This window comes from Lissotriton vulgaris, chromosome 1_1, assembly GCF_964263255.1.
Source record: "Lissotriton vulgaris chromosome 1_1, aLisVul1.2, whole genome shotgun sequence".
Lineage (NCBI taxonomy): Eukaryota > Metazoa > Chordata > Amphibia > Caudata > Salamandridae > Lissotriton > Lissotriton vulgaris.
Window position 1 is genome coordinate 280,264,452 of NC_141685.1, and position 8,353 is coordinate 280,272,804.

Consider the following 8,353-nt stretch of genomic DNA (forward strand, 5'->3'; position numbering starts at 1 on the left):
TCCCTCCGGGAACAAATCTCCCACGGTGTTAAGCTGGTATTTGGAAAGAGTACGACAGACCACTGCTTCAGAAGTGATGGGGAGCCAGTGGGGGTTCGGGAGTGGGAGGGCCGGCGAGTATAACACCTCTTTCCGGAGCAGTCGACGCAGCTGCATCCAAGCCCAGGAAGTGGTGGAGGCAGTCTGAATATCCTGAGGGTCACGGGGCAGTCCCTTGGGCAGTAGCATCCTGAGGGCAACTGGCCACGCCATGTCCGCCTCCGGACGCAAATGGGGTATCCGGGCATCCGGGTGAAACCAGGGGTGTGCGTAAGCGCACTGGGCAATAAGATAGTAAAGGTGAAAGTCCGGTACTCCAAAACCGCCCCGTTCATAGGGCAGAGTCAGTGTTCGCCAGGAGACTCTCGGGTTCTTGTCCCCCCAAACTAGCCGCAGCAACAGTGAGCGCAGCTGGGTGAAGAAAGTCTTGGTCAGTGGGATCGGCAAGTTGTGGAACAGGTATAGGAAGCGGGGAAGTACCACCATCTTAATGATAGCTATGCGTCCCGCCATGGAAAGAGGAAGGCGAAGCCAGTGGGCAAGGCTATCTTCCAGAAAGTCCAAGGCCCGACCGTAGTTCAGGCGGACCATGGAGACTGTATCCAGGTGTATGTGGACACCGAGATACTTCACCGAGTCCGTGTTCCAGTCGAGTGGGAATGGACTGTCCCAACGAACTGTGGCGGGCGTAAGGGGGAAGATATCAGACTTGCGCCAGTTGATGCGAAGGCCAGAGTACTCCCCAAACCGGGTTATCTCGAGGAGAAGAGGTTCCAGGTTCGTCTCAGGGAACCGGACATAAAGTATGGTGTCGTCCGCATATAAAGAGACGAGGAGCGGGCCAGTACGAAACTGGAGGCCACGATGCAAATGCCTCTCCTGAAGGTGCCGAACCAAAGGGTCCATGGCTAGGATATATAACAGCGGGGAGAGAGGGCAGCCCTGTCGGGTGCCCCTCGAGAGGGGGAAGCTATCAGAGATGGTGCCATTAAGGCGTAGTCTCGCCCGAGGGGCGGTGTAGAGCAGTTCAGCAGTGGCAATGAACATTGCGGGCATGCCCATCCGCCGCATGACGGACAGGAAGAAAGGCCACTCCAGGGAGTCAAAGGCCTTCTCGGCGTCCAAAAACACCGCCGCCGCTGGTGTGTCCGGGTCTATTCTGTGTAGGACAGAAAAGAGAGTTCTAAGGTTAAGGGAGGTGGAGCGGTGGGGGACGAACCCGGATTGGGCGGGGGAAATAATCTGTTCCATCAGGAGCGACAAGCGAATAGCGAGAACCTTGGCCAAGATTTTGCAGTCAAGGTTAAGCAGCGATAAGGGCCTGTAAGAGCCACAGTGGGACGGGTTACGACCAGGTTTGGGCAGCAGCACGATCACCGCCTCTCGAAGTGTGGGAGGCAAGACGCCAGTCTCTAATGCCTCTGAGTACATCTCCACAAGGTGGGGCACCAACTCGTCTTTGAACTCCTTATAAAAGTCAGCCGAAAAGCCGTCCAGCCCAGGAGCCGAGGAGCCCTTCAAGGCGTCAATAGCCTCAATAATGTACTCGGGCGTGATGGGATCGGCAAGGAAATCCTGCATGCCTTTTTCCAAAAACACCATGGCGATCTCATCAATGTACGGGCCAGGATCACGGCGGTCATCAGGCAAGGAGGAGGTGTATAACGTTTTATAGTAGGACAGGAAAGTAGCGCATATGAAAGGAGTGGTCTGGTGGCGAACGCCAGAGTCATCGAGCAAGTCGGTAATATAGGAGGCCTGCCGGGGGGGGCGTAATAGCTGTGCTAGGAGTTTGCCAGGTCTGTCACCCTCCCCGTGTTGTCTAGCTGCGTGTTGAGTGTGCAAGTAGTGTAGTTCCCTGTCTGCGGCGTCCCTGAAATCTTGCAGCAATCCCAGACGTTTGGTCTCCAAGGCGCCATCAGGGTCCGGGAGGCCAGAACTATCCAACGCTGCAATGTCATTCTCGATACGAGACATTGTGGCGCGGATCTCGCGCAATGACCCAATGTATTTCGTGATGCATACCCCCCGGATGGTGGCCTTGAAACCCTCCCACAGTGTGGCCCATGTGTCGACAGTGCCTGAGTTAAACTCAAAATAGTCCTCAATCGCCTTGCGAATGTCCTCCTTAAAAACCGGGTCAGCCAATGCCTTGCCAGGGAAGCGCCATTGTCCCTCGTACCCTCCCAGTCTAGGAACTAGCAGAGTCAAAAGTAGAGGAGAGTGGTCTGAAAAGGTACGGGGGAGCATAGAGTGAGTATCCACCCAACCCACCACACCCGGGGAGAGGAGCCACTAGTCGATCCTGGTGCTAGTATTATGATACCCAGAATGATGTGTGTAAGCGGGCGATTGGGGATGAAGCCGGGCCTCGATATCAATAAGGGGATAGTGTGCACACATGGTTGAGAGCACAGCACGGGAGCGAGGTTTGCAGTCCGGTGATGTAGAGGTGCTATCCCGTGCTGGGTCCATCAACAAATTAAAATCTCCACCCACCACCAACATGTCAGTGTCGATGCGTAGCAAATCGTCATGAAGACACTGGAGCGTGGCAGGGGAGTCAGTATTGGGCCCATACACTACAACAAAAGTAATCTTGAAGCCGAGAAGAGTCCCAGTGGCCACCACATATCTACCTTCTTTATCAAGAATGCAGTCAGAGTGCACGTAAGGGACCCCTCGGTGCACTAAAATGGCCACCCCTCTCGCATACCTGCTGTAGTTGGTGAAGAACCTGTGTGCGCCCCAACCCCTGGCAACCATAGCGGAATCAGCCTGTCCCAGGTGTGTTTCCTGGAGGAACAACACATCAACCCCATGTCGGGCTGCATAGTTCAGGACTTGCTTCCGTTTTCTAGTGTCGCTGAGTCCCCGGACATTCCACGACATCAGCACCAGTTTGGAAGGACCAGGTTGCTGGCCTACCCTAGCCATGCAAAACCGTACAGGATATCAGTGAACAGTCTTGTGTGTACCCGCCGCCACCCTCCCGCAAAACAGACATCTCTCGAAACAAAAAACAAAGCATGCACAGAAACAATCCAACTAATGCGTGAAACACCCTCCCCTACCCACCCACCACCCAGTCTCACGGAAACCCCACGGAGGCACCACCCGACCCAAAAAACAATACCAACAGTAGTAGAAAGAAGTAAGAGTCCAATGCAAATCTTGCAAAAGAAAAACAGTCTCAGAAATGAGCACCAAACGGCTCGCGCCATGGGGGGAGGCAACGCTCCGCCGGGCAGACGCAACAATCAGGTCGACATTCAAATCATATCAACGTGTAAGGGCCCTGCCAGAGGAATCGAGCAGTTAGCAGTACAGGGTATTAATGAGTGGCCTATCGAAAAATAGGCAGAAGTCAGCCCTGCCCGCTCTCAGCAAAAAGGTCAGCGCTAGCCTGCGAGTCCATGTTTTTAGGGGATTGCTGCGCTCTGTCCAAGGACCGCGGAGACCCTCTGTTTTTATAGGCTAGGCAGAACTCCTGTGCTTCGGTGGGGGAGTCAAAGATGCGAAACTTGCCATCGACGTCCACCCTCAGTCTGGCATGGTACAGCATGCCATAGCGCAGTCCCAGCTTGCGCAGCGAGGCCTTAACACCAGTGTACTTACGACGGGCGTCTTGCACCATCAACGTGAAGTCAGGAAAGAAAGAAAGTACCCCACCCTGCCATTTCACTTCGCCCGCCTCACGAGCGGCCTTCAGGGCAGCATCCCTATCTCTAAAATTCATGAGTCTGGCAATGATGGGGCGAGGTGGCAGGCCCGGGGCAGGACGAGGGCCTAATGATCTATGCGCCCGTTCCACCACGAAGCTAGCTGTAAAGGTGTCCCTGCCAAACAATTCGATCAGAAGCTGCTCCACAAAAGTGTCAAAGCGGCCAGTGGCCGTCGTCTCCGCCACACCAAGAATGCGAATGTTATTGCGCCTACTGCGCGCCTCCAAATCCTCGTTCTTAATGGCCACCTCCTTGAGGATCTTCTCCACTCGCTCCAGTCGTTTCAGCGTGGAAGTAGCACCATCTTCAAGATCAGAGACTCGGGACTCAGCCAAATCCAGACGCCGGTCGTGAGACTGAATTTTCGCGCCCATCTCGGCCATCTTCTGATCAAGGGCGTCAAAGCGGGAGTCAATGGCCTTGAACCCCGCTCGCATCTCACCAAGCATTTCAGCCACCATCCCCGCCATGTCCGGTGGCGCAGGGCTAGCCGAAGCAGCAGGTCTGGCAGTCTGATTGTCGGCCGAGCAGATGGGGGGTTTATCGAAGCTGAGCTTCTTCTGAGTGGGGTCCTTCCGTCGCGTTGTGGCTGGTGGGCCCATCCTGCCTCCAGCCGGCCGGTAGGATGAGGGGGCAGCAGCAGGAGCAAAGGTATGGGCAGCGCAGGGAACAGGAGTGTGTCGATGGCAAAAGACAATGGCGGGGGCGAGAATGTAGAGCCCCCACCAGACGGAGATATGCGGGGCCGCTCTAGAGACCCCCGAGAGACCCCCCCGCGCACCCCCCGCCACCCCCCGAACGCACCCCGGACAGCCGCCCGCCGCCCCCCGCCCGTCACCACCCAGTCCAGGCAGGCCCAGAAATCGAGGCCCCGGCTCCCGAGGCCGGACCAGGCCCGAAGGTCCGGAGCAGCACCGGGGGCCAAAAACCCCCACCAAAGGGACCCGCCCGGGACCAGCAACGGACCGGGGGGGGCACAACAGCAACCCGAATGCCAAGGGGGGGGCGCAGGAACCCGAGGGAGACTCACCAGGCGCTCCGGCGCGTTAGGGTGCACGTCCGGCGGGACCCGACAGGCCCCACCACCCCTCCGCAAGCCTCAACGTCTACGCCGTCCCCCAATCTCAGGCAGCGACCATCAGCACTCCACGGCCCCCGGGGACAGAGGCGGGCATTTGCAGACCCCTGGCAGCGCCGGATCACATGGAAATGTCGCCGTCTTTCAGCCCGTCCGGCGGAGCTCTACAATCAGGCGGCCATTACGATCGCCTGCGTAGCCACGCCCGGGTGCCAGGGGAATTTATGGTTCAGCATGGGTATGGGTTTTGGGGTGCCAGGGGTAATTTTAGGGTTTAGGGCAGGTGTGGGTTTTCGGATGTCAGGGGGCTATTTTAGGGTTCAGGGTGGGTATGGGGTGCCAGGGGACATTTTAGGGTTCAGCGTGGGTATGTGTTTTGGTGTGCCAGGGGTCATTTTAGGTTTCAGGGCAGGTGTGGGTTTTGGGGTGTCAGGGGGCAATTTTAGGGTGCAGGGTGGGTATGGGTTATGGGTTGCCAGCGGGGAATTTATGGTTCGGGGTGGGTATGGGTTATGGGGTGCCGGGGGGGGATTTATGGTTCAGCATGGGTATGGGGTTTGGGGTGCCAGGGGTAATTTTAAGGTACAGGGTGGGTATGGGTTTTGGGGTGCCATGGGATTAATTTTAGGGTTCAGCGTGGGTATGTGTTTTATAGTGCCAGGGGTAATTTTAGGGTTTAGGGCAGGTGTGGGTTTTGGGATGTCAGGGGGCTACGTTAGGGTTCGGGGTGGGTATGGGTTATGGGGTGCCAGGGGACATTTTAGGGTTCAGCGTGGGTATGTGTTTTAGTGTGCCAGGGGCAATTTTAGGGTTCAGGGTGGGTATGGGTTATGGGGTGCCAGTGGGGAATTTATGGTTCAGGGAGGGTGTGGGTTATGGGTTGCCGGGGGGCATTTATGGTTCAGCATGGGTATGGGGTTTGGGGTGCCAGGGGTAATTTTAAGGTTCAGGGTGGGTGTGGGTTTTGAGGTGCCATGGGATTAATTTTAGGGTTCAGCATGGGTATGTGTTTTATAGTGCCAGGGGTAATTTTAGGGTTTAGGGCAGGTGTGGGTTTGGGATGTCAGGGGCTAATTTAGCGTTCATGGTGGGTATGGGTTATGGGGTGCCAGATGGAAATTTATGGTTCAGCATGGGTATGGGTTTTGGGGTGCCTGGGGTAATTTTAAGGTTCAGGGTGGGTTTGGCTTTTGGGGGGCGAGGGGGAATTTATGGTTCAGCATGGGTATGGTTTCTGGGGTGCCAGGGGAAGTTTAAGGTTCAGGGCGGGTATGGGTTTTGGGGCTCCAGGGGGGTGATTTTAGGGTATAGGGTGGTATTGGGTTTTGGGGTGCCAGGGGGTAATTTTAGGGTGTGGGGTGGGTATGGGTTTTGGGGTGCCGGGGAGGGATAATTTTAGGGATAGGATGGGTATGGGTTTTGGGGTGCCAGGGGTAATTATAGATTTCAGGGCGGGTATGGGTTTTAGGGTGTGAGGGGGTTAATTTTAGGGTTCAGCGTGGGTATGTGTTTTGGTGTGCCAGGGGTAATTTTAAGAATCAGGGTGAGTATGGGTCTTGGGGGGCAATGCATCAAACTAACAAAAATGTGTGCTTTAATTGTTGTCCAGTTTCAAATGCAGAACTCACCACATTTTTTTCTCAGCTTGACCTGAGCATTAACCGATCCTGATTGTCTGCCATTTTAGCTCCGCCCCATTGATTTACATTAGCCACGCCCCTTCATCTGCCATGTTAGCCCCCCCCCCCCCCGAAATTAAGACCTAGTTGCGCCCCTGATCTATATATATATTTCAAAGCAGAGAGCTGGCCTTTATTGCGATCACCAGTGTAGTTGCTGCTATAGAACTCTACAGGGACCTCTGGGGACTGCCAGTGGTACTGCACCTCTTCCTGCTCTTCCAGAGATATTTAGTTAATTGTTACTCGGCCTCGGCCTTCCCTCGCGGAATCCATATTTCGCACCTCGACTGTGATGTCACTAGTGTCAGTGTCTCTTTAGCCAGTGGGCCCAGGGCCCGCTACTTAACACTGTGCAAGTCTGTTTTGTTGAACTTTTAGCTCGTTGCAATCATTTATTTACCGCTGGAGGGACAACTTCTTGCAAAGGATTCTATTTAGCAGCAAATCTAGAACGGAGGTAACCTGGAATAAAGAAATCCAGTTAACAAAACAAGCTCAAATTAATTGGGCACTTTCAGCAATCAACAACGAACCTCACTGTACTCGTTTATATAAAATCTGCTGGCAACACCCACCATTGAATAGCATAGTAAGACATATCCATAAATGGTCCGTGACATTATCTCCCACTACTTATTTAAACGAGTTTCATATCGAAATCCTAAAATCATTACTCAGCATTCCAACCATTCTAGATCAGAACAGAAGACTTTCTTCATATCTTTCCTTTACAATGATGTGACGGCTTCTCTTTATAAGAAACCTTCTAGACAAATAGTAAAGAGCCATAGTAATTGTGGTCAGTGTAATTTCAAGTCCTAGCCCTAAAAAATACCTACTTTTAATAGGTCCCCTTAATTATATTAATTGTTGATTGAAATGGAAAGGAGTAAAAGATCTGAGGGTACTAAAATAAGTTATTATTGACAATTTAACAAAGAAAATCAAGGAAAAGAAGTCCATGGCTTGCACAGAAAATATGCAAATATTAGTACCTCGGCCACGCCCTGCTTGAGATCCGACAAACCAAACACCTCACTGGTTTAGAATGGCTCGCCATTGGTTTGGACGTCACTGGAATGAGAGGCGTGGCGTCCATGCTGGATCGGGTTGAAAGACTTAAAAGCGGGAAGATATTTTGCTAGCAAGCGGCCATGACAGATTGGGGTAAAATGTCGGCCTTGACAGAATGACGATAAAGTTGTCTCGCGCACATGTCCGAGGAGCTCTTTTTTCCGCCGAACAACTAACTGCTCTCATCAGTCTGTCCAACTTTATTATGTTTCTACCAGGAGGGTTCAGGACAACTATCTAAAAGAACAGATGTCATTTCTCTGTGTTCTAATGAAGGTTTACTTTATGCCTCTATATTTTGCACCAGGTCCTGATGAGACCCACTGATTCACTCTTAAATCGGTAAAAACATTGGGGCATATTACCAGGCAAATGCAATAGCATTTAAAATATTACACATCAAGCTGCAGTTCACCTCATGTCCCTAGATGTCCCTGATGATGCAAATGCAATAGCATTAAAAATATTATATATCAAGCTGCAGTACACCTCGCTGTCCCTAGATGTCCCTGATGATGCAAATGCAATAGCATTTAAAATATTATACATCAAGCTGCAGTTCACCTCGTCGTCCCAAGATGTCCCTGATGAGTAAAATTCAAAAACATTGAAACCCTTTCATGAATGCTAAAAATTATGCTAAGCTTATCCCATAATGCTTTGCAGGGCCTTTTAGTTGTATTTTTGCCCATAACTGTGCTTGGGGTGGTTCTAAGAGAATGGGACCTCCACTGAATTACTATTTAAAGGGAGCA

At 52.6% G+C, this 8,353-nt stretch overlaps 1 non-coding gene across 1 annotated transcript; it reads right to left on the reverse strand.

Annotated features, from left to right (window-relative positions):
* Window positions 1-7,264: 7,264 nt before the first annotated feature.
* On the reverse strand, window positions 7,265-7,320 carry LOC147746984 (U7 small nuclear RNA). Its single transcript, XR_015300496.1, has one exon. It is a non-coding gene; the product is annotated as a U7 small nuclear RNA (small nuclear RNA).
* Between the last annotated feature and the right edge of the window lie 1,033 nt (window positions 7,321-8,353).